The 14,143-nt window shown below is 42.5% G+C and overlaps 1 protein-coding gene across 4 annotated transcripts in view; it reads right to left on the reverse strand.

Moving 5' to 3' along the window:
• The window catches only part of CEP85L (centrosomal protein 85 like), a 217,633-nt gene that overhangs the window by 10,278 nt on the left and 193,212 nt on the right, over nucleotides 1-14,143 (reverse strand). The window lies entirely within an intron of this gene.

Here is a 14,143-nt window from a genome sequence, read left to right on the forward strand (position 1 = left end):
AATGACTAATAAAAATGAAAGTTAACCATCTTCCCTTCGATATATTTTCAAAGCCTTCAGTAATGAAAACAGTTTCTTCTTTGTCAGTTTCCTATGCATCAAAGAAAATTTATAATGTCATTAGCACAGGAATCTAAGCCACCAAGCCTTAAAAAACATGTAAGAATGCCCCTCAGTTTTGAGGCTTAACTTTGAGTGATGCCCAGTCTTCCTAAATTACGCTCTAATCATCAGACATCCTGATGTGCTGATTGGATCTCCGTAAAGAAGGTCAAAGTTTTGTGGGAATACACACTGATTGTTTAAACTGAGGCATTTTAAGAGAAAAAAACAATTGATTGTTATTATTTGGAGTTGAGGTTTGGGGTGGGAATCCAGAAAGAAATACCTGCAACTGAAACAAAAGGTGAGAAATAAAATACATCCTGGAAAAGAAACTTAGGGCCATAGTACCTAGAATTCTTCTGTGGAGCCACTGTCTTTGTTTTCTGTTTCTCTATAATTACATAGCTCCACATATCCTAATTACATATCATATAATTATTTATATTTAATGTCCTTATTTAACGTTCTATTCTAATACTTTAAAAAATTTTCTTCCTTCAGTAGAGACCACTGGAAAATATTTTAAACAATCAAACATCTGCATATGCACAAACGATACAATTTGTGTTTTCACAACCCTCATGAAGATCATACAAAGAGCTCTGGGCTGATAAACTTCAGTAGTCTTTGTTCCCTATATCTCAAAAGTTTAGAACAGTTCCCAGCACATAATAAAAGCAGAGACTAAGACAGAGGCTTTAAATTCAACTACTTTGCTGGTGAAGGAAACCCCAGAAGAGCAAAAGAGTAGGGGAAATGGGTTCTGAGTGCAAATGTTTGCTTGATCTCAAAGACCGTCCTCTGCTAAGTATACGAACTGCATCTCAGGACTCTCCCCGGGGCGGGGAAGAGAGAAGAATTCTTCCACTGGCCCCCGTCTCCTACTGGCCCCCCTTATGTTCCTGAGTTGCGGGCACACAGGTGCTGCACAGGACCCCCAGAGTCCCAGCCTTCATGGTCAACAGAAAAGCCATGAGCAGCTGGCATGAGACAGTGCACCTGGGGGAAGTTGGTAAGAGCTCACACAGAGGAGGGGAGGATGGGAAGCGAGACATAAGAGGAGCCTGACACAGTACTCAGTATTTGCTGAAAGAACAGAGTTTTACTGTATCTCACCTATTGAGTTAAGAGGAGTCAAAAGTCAGCAGTAATTCATCACCATAATCATCTGTAGCTTAGTGAAGAAAAGACGCTGGTTCTGTTTTAAAAGAGCTTATTTCATGAAAGAATTTTAATATTTGATGATTTTGAAATATTTGTCCAACTGTCAACTCATTCTAACTAGCACTGATTAACTGGGGACCTGCAGCCTTGTGGCAGAATGTCACAGATGATGTGACTGCCCCTCAGGTGGATTAAGGAAAAATTATTCTGGGGGGAGAGGATAGTTCAGTGGTAGAACACTTGCTTAGCATGCACAGGGCCCTGGGTTCAATACCCAGTGCCTCCATTTAAAAAATAATTTAAAAAATTTAAAAAACAAGAAAAATTGTTCCTAAAAGCATGAAGCAAATCACATGTTTCCATGAGCATCATCAGCAACAAGGACCTGCTCAGTTGGTTTGTGTGATCCTTCAGATGGGCCACTGTCTCCCGCAAGACTTCTCATGGACTCATCCTTCCCCAGCCCATCACGCCTCTGTGATCACCACTCATCTTTCAAAGCTAAACTGAGGAATCATTGTTACCAAAAAGCCTTCACATGCTCTCTCTCCTTTCCCTCTTCCCTTTCTCTTTCCCTCCCACCCTTCCTACTTTCCACTAATTTGTGCTCATGCTCTCACGTCACTCAGTTTTACTGCTTTGGTTGCATGCATCATATTCTATTTTGAGGGCAACTATTTCCCCACTAGATTGTCAGCTCTTCCAACTCTGGGGCTGAGGCATTTATCCTCTTAGGACCTGACATAGCAGGCATCCAACAAATTTCAACTGAATGAAAGGATGAGTAAGTTGTTATTTGAACAACAGAGAACATTGCAAAGGATTTGGGGAAGAGAGGGTAGCTGGTGCTTACAGCAGGCTGAGTCAGGGGAATCTTGGAGGAGCTGCATGCAGAAGGAAGATGAGATTCATGGACCTAGAGAGAAGGAAATGCTGTCCCAACTTGGGCCATGGCCACGAGGCAGAAATGCACTTAATTTACTGTAAAGCAGTGAATTCTTCTGCTTAGCCAGGGCAGGAAGCTCTAGAGCAGGTCACAGGGAATAAAACCAGAAAGGAAAGTGAGAGTCAGATTGAGGATGCCAGGCTGAGCAGCCTTACCTTTGTTCTCTATTTTAAGTTCCCAAAGTATTTTGAGCAGTAGGCAACACAACAGAGTGGAGTCTAAAAACAGCTGGTCGATGTGCGCAAGACCAACTGGAAGGGGGAAGCCGACTACACTTAGGAGCGAAAAGCGACTTTCCTTGTCAAGCTCTGAGCCAAAGATGAAAGACGAAGATTGGCTGTGGAAAAAGCAGCTGGGGAGGGGTTTCAAGATTATTAGAAGTTCAGTGACTTCCTGTCCCTCATTTACAATTGACGCTGTCCAAGCTGTGACCCCCAACTCCACAGTCTAGTCTGATCTGGTCGCCTCCTGCCAAACTGACCCATTAGCCGTCTTCACACATGACCCTTACTGCTCCATCTCGGGCAAGATCTTGGTGCCTGGAACACTCCCTTCTACCCAGTTTCTCCTGTCAAAATCGGACCTGCACTTCAGCTCTCCTTAAATGCTCTCTCATTCACGACTGGAGGTGAATGTAAGAAGGTGACACACGTCACTACGCCCTGGGCCTTCTGGAGACAAGCTGTCCCTACTTCCTATGTGCAGAGGTCAAACCTAACATTCTCGCTCTTGAGTCTTCTATATGGAGGAAGAATAAAGTGTGGTGTAAACAAAAACCTGGACTTTAGTCTGTTCTGTGTGTCCCGGGGCCGCACACAACCTCAGTATCCTCACAGGCAAAATAAAGGGGCCGGACAATATCTTCCCTAAGGTGCCTCATGGCTCGACACTCCGTGTGAATATTAGTGAGAACATTGTACAGCAGTGTTGGGGAGCCACACTGGAAGCTAAAGGCATGGCACCTAGAGTGCCGGGCACCTAGGAGATGCTCAATAAGCAGTTCTTGACTGATGGACTAACTAGAGACTGATCACTGAGGTGCCTGCATGCGGCTCTGTTTGGAGTTGGCTGGGTGCAGTGTCCAGGGATCAGAGCCGAGTGTTGTTAAGGCAGTGGCTGCAGGGTTTCCCCCAGCTTTATTGAGACACAGTTGACATTTAACAATGTGTAAGTTCAAGATGTATGTGATAAGCTGATACATGTATATCTTGTAAAATGATTACCACAATAAGGTTATTCACCACGTCCATCACATCACATGGATTGTGCGTGCGTGCGTGTGTGTATGATGAGAACACTTGAGATCTACTGTCTTAGCAACTTCCGAGTATACAATACTGTGGTGTTAGCTCTGGTCACCGTGCTGTGCTGACTACTGTCCTTAAAGCGGTGCTGCTCACACTCGAACATGCATATGCATCACCTGGGGGTCTTGTTAAAACGTAGATTCTGGTTCAGTAGGTCCAACTGGAGGCCTGAGATTCTGCACTTCTATCAAGTTCCCTGTGACGTGGGTGTAGTTGCTTCCCCCGCCAGACTTCGAACAGCAAAAACTTACAGCAGAGCACAGTCCGTCCTCTGCACCCATGGGTTCGCCGTCTGTGGATTCAACCAGCTGTGTGGATGTGGAACCCACAGGTGCAGAGGCCCAACTGTAAAATGCCCTGTTATATAAGGGTCCTGAGTAACCAAGGATTTGGGTACCCATGGGGTCTTGGAACCAATGCCCCATGGATACCGAGGGACAACTGTGGTAGGCGTAGAGTCTAAATCTGTGATTTTCAAAGTAGGGCGCACAGTCAGACATGGGCAGGGGAGGCCATAGTGGGCTGCAGGCTAACTTCATGGGACAAATAAAGCATAAGTCTATAGACTTTAATTTTTATATTCTAACAAGTGCTGCCTAGTGGTGGGGTTCCTACTGGGAGATTTGGTGGTCTTGCAGTGATTGTAATTATGTAAAGTGAATCCATTCACTCAACATCTACAGCCGAGCACCGCTCTGTGCCAGGCACTGGTCTAGAACTGGAAGTCCATCTGAACAAAACAAACGACCAAAAACTCTCTGTCTCATGAAGCCTCTATTTTAATAAGGAAAATTTTATAAATAAGACACACGTGTAACTAGAATGCTTACATTAAAAAAAAAATACACTCAGCAGGGAGGGTATAGCTCAGTGGTAGAGTGTGTGCTTAGCATGCACGATGTCCTGAGTTCAATCCCCAGCACCTTCATTAAAAATAAATAAAAACCCCCACCGAAAAATTAATGAAACATTCTGTCATAGATCAGTGTTTTCTTAAGCTGGCTATTGCTGTCAATGCTACTATTCTTGCCTTTAATTGTAAATTGATATTAGCTTAGCTTAGTTATCAATTTAATTACAGCCTGTTTTGGAAATCCACATGTGGGTAGTTACATGTGTTTGTACCAGTGGTATTTTAGGCATATTCACTTCCATTGTTAGGTTCTCAGACCTGCAGGCATTTGAGACAGTTAAGAATCACCCGCATCCCAATTCCAGCTGTCAGCTTAGCGTCACTAGAACTGATTAACTGCTGACCAGCAGCAATGCGGCAGAGTCACAGATGATGGACCTGTTCTTCAGGTCAATCAAAGAAAAATTGCACATAAAAACTTGGAGCAACTCAAGCATTTCCATGAGCATCATTATCACCACTCCTAAAACAGATTTACCTAATCTATTATCAAATTCTGCTTGTCCAGTGACATTTAATTGTGATCACAAGTCCTTTTTCCACAGAAGGGAGAAATGGGTATGGGAAATGGGCCACAATTCTGCACGTTCACTGAATCCTTATCAGGGAGAATAGGGGAGGTAGAAATTTATGAGAATGCCTGCTGTAATCAAGGATTTCTACCACCTGCAGTTTCACAAGTCTTCTTATATGCAAGAGTCAGGACTTTTCCATTAGGCTGGTGATTTTGTTAGCCACGTGCTTCCTTAGTTTCGGCTTCTCTCCTCTCTCTCTTACCATCAGGGGAGCTGTCATGGGCTTGACTTTCTCCTGGTAGATGAGCAGGCTTTCTTTCCAAGTTTGGACATTTTAAGATGTTGGATGCTTCCCCCACCTGGCCTCAGTCCAAATATAAAAAGTGAGCGATGCTGTCCTGGTAGTAGTTTGGAAGTCAGACTGACAAGTCTCACCTGGTTTTTTTCACTTTGAAAACATATGATCGTTTTCACACATTCTGCAATCAGCTCATACTATTTTCCTACATTTCAAAGTGTTTTTTTTAATAAAGTATGATTTGTGGAAAACGATTGACTTCGTCTGGTCACTCTGTGTTATGAAGTGAGGTGACTTTTTTTTTTTTTTAAGTCTGCTTCTGTTTTAGCTAAAGGAGGAGAGAGTAAGTGATCTTTTTTTGATTTCAAAAAATTAAGTACCCATGGCTCTGGGAAAAGTGTATAACTGGACCTTTTTACTTTATGTGACATAGAAAATGTCCCTTCACTCCTCAGAGCTCTCGGAAACGTCGTGATCATCTGCATCTGCACGCACTTCTGGAGGGAAAAGCCCAACTCCAAACCCCTTTCCCAAAATCCCAAGGTATTTTCGAACTGGTCGAGTGGACCAGAATGGCTCAGACCAAAGTCTGCTGGAGACAGCGGAGAAGACAGCACAGACCCCAAGGGGGTTTCACCTGCAGTCCAGGGACAATGGCCAGTGGCTCTGGCTCAGCGCGGGGCCCAAAGGCGGGCGTGGGAGCGAGCAAGGCCCAGCAGAGCGTGTGTCTGCGGCTGCAAGCACATCCACCGGGCCACTGTCGGTGCCCTGCTTGTCACAAGGGCAGAACTCACCCTCTCTGAACTGAATTAGTCCCCACATTCCCAGACCAACCCAAAGGGGGAGGAGAGCTCCAAAAGAAGATTGCTAAAATGTAGCCATTAGGAGGGAAAATATAACTATATTTGTACCCTAAGCTGGTGACACAAGTTTAGTGTGTTTTTTTGCGTGTTTACCATAGGAAGGGTGAGGAGGCAATAGTCCCCCAACCAAGTTCTACGCAAAGATTAGGAGCCTGGGTGTTTGCTGAGAAGGTTCCGAATGAAGCTTTAGCAGCAAGTTTTATTGGCATGTTCACTGCACTGTACATCACAGTGGTGGGTTTCAAGGGCCTGTTTCCTGGGAGAAGTACTCAGAGACCCCTGCGATGTATGGGAAGTGATGACAAAGGCATGTGACAAGTGCGCAAACATCAGGATGCCTGGGAGTGTCATGGACCCTCCAAGCTGACAGCAGGCTGGCCTAGGCAAGCCCTGTGCCTGAGGACACCCACAACCTGGCACTGTTTTGGGGGCAGGAGGGGAGCTGTGGCTCCTGCTTGTCTGAAGTTTTACTCCAGAGAGAAGGGGATCTAGTTCTCCCAAAGCTTCTGCGAAGTTTCCACTTGCCCTAAAAGCCTTCCCAGCCCAGGTGCGACGGCATCTGACAGGACCTCAGAGACTTTCATTCTTTTGAAACATGCCTTCCAAGGTGCTATTTAAAGCACTGGAATGAAAACCCATTAAAGAATGTGTAAGCAAGAAGGAGAGGGAGGATTGCCAGGGACAGTGAAGCCAAGGTGCGGCTCACCTCCATTTTGCTGAAGGGCGCTGTGTTGGCTTCCTCAGGTTGTCCTAGCCAAGCACCGCAGACCAGCAGCCTGAAAACAGCAAAATGCATTCTGTCCTGGGTCTGGTGCGGCGGTGCCCATAGGGTTAACAGGAGCTGGTGACTAACAGAAATTCTTGAGCTTGTCTTACAGAACAACAGATAAGGGAACAGCTTGTGAAAAGCCCCTCTGCTCCTATATAACCCAACAAAGCTGGCTGAAACCAGATGGATCCAACATGGCAGATTGGAGTCCGCACAGAATAGACTTGCTTATCCAGTAGGTGACCTTTTGACATCACGGCCCCAAATTTCCCCACATGTTTCATACCAACTCCCCCCTGGATTTGCACAGGCCTCCCATGAAGAAGCATGTAGCTCAGTCGCCACCTGTGCAGAGAGATGACTGCATCGTTTCCTGCCTCCAATCACTTTCCCTCACACCTCTGACCATCCTAGACCCTCCACCCATAAATACTGCAAGTTCCCCACCTTCAGCCAGGCAGAGCTGAGGTTTGTTCTCCCGTCTCTTCACTTGGCTGTCTTGTGAATAAACTCCTTCTCTGCTGCAAACCTTGGTGTCTCAGTGCTTGCTTGCGGCGTATTGGGCAAAGGAAACTGGTTCGGTAACACTGGAAGCTAGAAGTCCAAAATCAAGGTGTCGACAGAACCATGTTCTTTCTGAATACTCTAGGGAAGAGTCGTTCTTTGCCTCTTCCTGGCGTCTGGTGGCCACCAGCAACCCTCGGTGCTCCTCGGCGTGGGGAAGCACCACTCCAGTCTCTGGCCCTGTGTTACGTGGGTGTTCTTCCCTCTCTGTGTCTACGTCTCTGTTTTCTCTCTTTGTAAGGACACCAGTCATTGGATTAGGGCCCATCCTAGTCCGATAGGATCTCAAATTAACTAACTATATCTGCAAAGACCTCACTTCCAAATAAGGTCTGAGGGTCCTGATGGAAATCATTATTGCGGGACCATGAGTCTACCTAGCACAGCAGCTGTATCTCCTTTTGGCTCCATTTGCTTCTTCTAATGTTCTAAATATAAAGCATTATCACGGTAAAAAGAGGATTTCTTATGACTTGGATTAGTGCACGGCAGATAGATTTTTAAATTTATTTAAAAAAAAGCTTTTTCACTAGATGAGGTCATTCGAGGTCAAAGATTACCTCGCATAGGGTTGGAGTCCACTGATATGTCTTATACAATCTTTAAACCAGTTGTTGCCAACATTCCTAACAGAGGCAGGACAATAACTATAAACAGAGCTCTCCCCGAAACCTGCCTCGGATGTTCCTTTCAGCAAGTCCCTGCTGGAATACCATGATTTACATCCATCTCCTATCCCCAGCCACAGCCTCTTTCTTGTTGGCAGTAGTCTCTGGAGTCTGGGAAACTGAAAGGAGCAAATTCACACAAAACTACTGCTAACTCCTTTCTGTGGGATCCTTTAGGAAAATCCTTTCTAAACCTGTGTGAAGGAAGAATCCAGAGGAAATAGCAAATACTAGTTAATACATCAACGGTAAAAGTATCACCTCTTCAAAGGGTCGAGATGAGGCAATCACAGCCCACTGCCTAAGTATCAGGTCTGCAGACTGAAACAAATAGTTCATAAGCTACAAACTATCCAGCCAATAATAAGGAGCGAAAAATATGGTTTCAAAAAATAGAAAATGAAAGCCACGCAAAGATTTAGTTTCTAAATAAACATTTTAACAGAACACACCTCTGGCTGTGTTTCACAGATCCATCCCCATCTATTTCACGGCTTTGTTGCTTTGCCTAGAGGAGCCTCATGAGGAAATATTGCATGACTGGATTGGGCTCAGGAAGAATTTACAAATGTCAACTATACACACAAGCCTCAACGGTATTTGAAGTGATACAAGTGCCTTATAATCTAAGGAAAAATAGAAGAAGACTTTGGAAGGGAATCTGAAATAAGCAAAACTGGTTACTGAGCATCTTCACTAGAAGCAGAAGCACTTCCAGGTTATCTGATGTAATCCCGTCACTGCCTTGGAGCCATTTCACAGCTCTCATAAATTGTAGATAACTGATGATAAGGCAAAATAATTGTCTACTGACAAGTCTTGTTTGTCAATATGCAATAAATTCTGACTACTGGAGTTTCCATTGACTTCCCTTCCCCGTGACGGAAAACTGTTTTGCAACCACTTGCAAATTAATTTCACTATTTCTGATTTATAAATGTGTTTGTTCTTTGGATTCTCTTTTGAATTAGTTGTAATAGCTTTTCCAGTTCCCTCATTTAATTATTGAGTTAAATAAAATCTTTGACATATGTTAATTTTATATTCATATTAGTCATATTACTTTTTAGAAAAATTATGCTTGTTACAGATTTATGGAACAAAATTCTCCACCATTTCCAAATTGAAAAGAAACTTCTGTTTCTACTGAAAATTAAATCTAACTATTAGATTAAATTTAAGTGAATTTGTATATTCCTATTATGTATTCCTGGCATAGCACTCTTGTATGAAAGCATTAATCCCTGCACAGATGGACTGACAGTTCAAGGTTATTAAATGAACTCTTTGTCCATGGTGTCCTCATTTTTGATGACTTCTGCCTGGAAAGTTTTCTGGACCAGCTCTGCTCCAGTGCTAAGGAAAAACTGGGGTACAGCTAGAGAAAATGGGAAGTCACTTGGCTCACTGTGTGAATTACTGCATCAAAGCTGAGACTGACAGCAATGTAATTCTAAAAATAATTAATTGCCTGATGACAATACAATACCTGTTACATTCAGTAAGTTCACAATTTAGATGTCACAGAGTAAGTGAAAAGGAAACAGGGAAGGGAGATGCCCAGTCCTTTACCCAGGGAAGGAGGACACATTTTCTTCATTCTCTTTCTTTTGAAAACTTCAGTTAAAATTTGCATTAGTCTTATTATATCCTTTGTGTTTCTAAACCTTCTTTTCTGGATGATTTCTCCTTGACTATATTCCAGTTCATCAATTTTTTTTTTTTTTTTTGGTTTATATCTAATATGCTACTTAATTGCTGTATTTAATTTTATATTTTTATTTATAAAAATTCTGTTTGATTTTTCCCCAAAGTTCCTTGTTTATAGGTGTAAACTTTGTATTGAATTATACAGACATATAGAAAAAGTGTATAAATTATAAACGTACAGCTTGATGAATTTTTATAAAGTAAAAACTGTGTAAACATCACCCAGATCAATAAATGGAATAGGCTTAGAAACCCAGAAGTTCCCTTGTGCCTCTTCTAGTCACTAACTCGTAGATGACTTTTGCATAGTTTTGAATTTTATATAAATTTAACAACATAGTAATTTCTATTTTGTAAGACACGTCTAATAACTTCATTATCTGAAACATTTAGGGTCTAACTCGGTAAACTTGTTGGTTCTACTGACTTTATTTTTCCCCCATGTTTTAAAATTTTAGATTTAGAGCTCACTCGCAGAGGGACAAATCCATGGGAATTCTGTGAGGACGCAATTCAAAATGCTTCCCTCCAGAGACGATTCGTTTTGTTTTGCTCAGGATTCCAGGGAGTTACTAATTCAAAACTCTTAAGTCAACTTCTGGCCTCAGGATTTCTCAGTCCACACGTGTAGCATAAATTCAAACCTCTTTCTACATAACTGTAGAATTATGGTTCCAAGTTCTCAAGAGGATATTTTTTAAATCCCCCTGAGCTGAGTCCTTGAAAACTTAATTTCCTTTTAGTTTCCTTTTTCTAGAAGGCAGATTTTCTTCCCATCTCTTCCTTTCATTGAATATGTGATCTTTCGGGGATCCTAGCTTTATGGAAAGATCGTACTTAGTTCCAACTCTCTACCTTACATGGATCAAAGCCTTGTTATCTGTCCATTTAGCTGTTAAAGTTCAAGATGACCGTTTAGCACAACCACATGATCTAATTTAGCATCACCAATAATGGTACAAAATGTTATCATGAACTTTCAAATGTGATGAATGAGAAACACACATACTCATGTAAATATTTTTGCCAAAAACGTTTATCCTGAATCTAATCATCAGAAAAGAATCAGACTCCCAGATTTTCACACATTCTATGAAACAATATATACTGATGCAATAAAAATACAGATATTCTCAAAAAGATAATGCTTTTTGTGTGTGGGGGGGGGGCAAGTTCAATCAGGAGTCTTACATGTCTTCTCTTGAGTGAAGCAAATACCTGAATCATTGATGATACAGTTTAAAAGCTGACTGTGGAGTTTCCAATTTAAGTTTTTTTTTTTAAGCTCAGGTATCTGACACCTGTTTTACAGCAGTTTGGACCTCAGTCAGATAGAACAAGGGAAAGGGAAGTGAAGCACCCAGGGCAAATGTGAAAGAATAAGGGAAGGTGGGATCTTCACGATTTGACAACTAATTTGTTTAGGAGATAGTATGGAAAGTAGAATAGTCCCCCAAAGATGACCACTTCATAATCCCTGGAACCTCTGAGTACATTAGATTACATGGCAAAGAATAAATAAGATTGCTAATCAGCCAACCTTAAAATGGGGAGAATGTCCTGGATTAGGTGGATGGGCCCAGCGTGATTCCATGGGGTTCTTAAAAGGGAAAGAGGGAGGCAGGAGAGAACAAGCGATGGCACTGCTGGCTTTGAAGAGAGAAGAATGGGGCCACGAGCCAAGGAACGTGATCGACTCCAGAAGCTGGAAAAGCCAAGGAAACGACCCTCTCACAGAGCTTCCAGAAAGGAAACACAGCCCTGCCAACACCTTTTTCATTCAGTAAGGAGGCTCAGTTTGGACTTCTGATCTCTAGAACTGTGAGATAACAAATTGTATTGCTATAAACTGGTAAGTCTGTGGCAATTAGTTATGGAAGCAATAGGAAACTAACACCAGCGGGGATGTGGGGAAGCAACAACTGGAAAGGAGTCTTGGAATGAAAGTGCAACATACAGAATTGGAGAAACCCAGTGAGGAAGCAGGTGCTGGAAGGAGGAGTTTGGTTTTGAGCACAACACTGAGACGGGAGGAACTCCAGTGGGCGGTGTAGTCAGGCTTCAGAGCCTAAGAGGCATGGCTCTTACAGGCCTGGCTGCTCCGGCTGGGTTGGGATGTTAAACCGCTCTGTGCCTCAGTCGTTTTGCCTGAAAAAGGAATGATAACAGCACCTAGTTCACAGAGGATTATGCCGAGGAACAAATGAGATAATTTATGCAAGGTCCGTGTACTTGGCTTGTACTCAGATGTTGGCTGACCGTGATGACGACAACGAAGGTATAGAAGACACTTCCTGTGTATTGTTTTAGTCCTTATAGGCCATTGAACAACTTTAACCACTTGGTCTGTGACTAAATGATCCGTGAAGGAATAAAAAAAGTAAATGAAATTATCCTGCTTCTTTGTTTAGAAGGGATGCCAGCTGTACTATTTCTGCTTAAGTGACTATTCTCCACATTTGTGCATTTTATATATAGATGGAGCTGCATTCATTGTTTAAGATGACATTTTGTTCCTCTTTGAAGTCCTTGGTTGTCCTTACAAAACCTACACAGCTGGCCTACTGCCTGATGAGATTGCTGTGCTCCAGGAACATTGGGGCTGAGGAATAACCGTGTCCAGTCCTGTAGCCTGGACCCACAGAAGGGCAGAAAGAAGATAGTCACAGAAGAGATTAACAAGAGATCCAAGAGATGGAGGAAAATGGAACTTGCCTAAGTAGGGCTTATTATTAATTTGCTCCTTGCGTTAAAAGCACCGCACCCTTCTAGGATGACCAATGCTTTAAAGGCCACGTTTTTTCTCCTTCGAAATTGTTCTTCCTTCCTGGGGCTAAGGACAGGTATTTGCACGGCTCTGGAGGTTAGTATAGCCTCCTTGCTTATTAAACACAAAGTTTAATAAGACAATGTGCTTGCTCTAAAAGAACTCAAAGTCTGGTGAGTGACCAGCACCCAAACAATGGCATAAAAAGTTCATTTCAGGAAGGGTGAGGCCAAGTGTGTCACATAAAACGTGCAGACTCATGGAACTCAGGTGGCAGCATGACAAGGGACGAGGCTCCAGAGGGAAGTGTAGACAAAAGTGCCCCTGGTACAAAGGAGGTCTGTTTTCCCACTCTGACTCTCCACTGCTTTGTTGTCTATTAAACTTTACTTCATTTTCCAAAAAGAATTAACATATGTAAGTGGCCATCCATTAGAACCTGAGGTTGTAAAAGAATGTTTTCAACTCTGGGCAGAGAACTCTTACTGACAGATCCCTGGGCTATTTCCAGTTTTTGCTTAATTTGAATAAAACTGCTGTGAACATTCATTCACAGGTCTCCTTTTAGATGAATGTTTACATTTGTCCCAAATAAACACTTAGAGTGAAATTTCTGGGTCACAGTATAGGTGTATGCTTAGTTAAAATTTATAAGGGAATCGATAGAGATTATGACACAAGACTGGATAAAATGGAAAGATTCGAGTGTGTGTATGTGTGTGATCACACCAAATTTTTGTCAGAGACAGTGGTTTTATATGAACTTTGAAGAAATCTATCATCACAATTTCAGTCTTCAAACTGGAGTCTCCTCTAAATCAAGGAAACCATCGTAGCTGACATGATGTTACAGTACTACTCATTTGTAAACTGCCCTTCTGGATCCACACGCTGCCACTTCGCACCATCACTGACTGCCTCTTTTTGACTGAGTCGTCTGCATTTCTACACAGGATGGTTCCATTTAGTTGGGAAAGTTGGCATAAAAAGCAGTTCAGATTACTGGCAAAGTCACTGGGATGTACCTAATCAAAAGCCCTCTGCTGACTAGCTCAACAAGACACTTTCTTATACAAGATCAAAAATAATCATATCTTTCATTATAAAGGAGAAACCTCTTCATAAATCACCTTGGAAATATTCTAGGGTCTTATCCATTCTGTTTTTATTTCCAAGTCACTTGCTTGCAACCTAAGGAGTCTGTGATGCATGATTCTTTTCCCTTTTAACCAAATTAGATGCCTCGTTAAAGACTCTAGACAGAGCAATGCCAAGTTAGCTGGAAACAGATAGTGCTAATCCAAATATTCACCAGCTGGAGACATTAAGGCACGTAGGACTTAGAACAAGGGGCCAGGGTGCCATCAAAGCTGAGATGTCGAGGCCTCTGCAGAGTAACCACCTAACAAGATCTTGTTTGTGTATGTTTCAGTAAGGATTCAATCTCTGATTAGAAAGGAGAAAGTAAAAAAGATTTAATTTGCCAGCCCAACCATTCAGCAATATGAAAAACTGAAATCTGATTCTGTCTGTTGGAAAACTAGAAAGAACATT

This window comes from Camelus ferus, chromosome 8 (genome assembly GCF_009834535.1).
Source record: "Camelus ferus isolate YT-003-E chromosome 8, BCGSAC_Cfer_1.0, whole genome shotgun sequence".
Classification (NCBI taxonomy): domain Eukaryota; kingdom Metazoa; phylum Chordata; class Mammalia; order Artiodactyla; family Camelidae; genus Camelus; species Camelus ferus.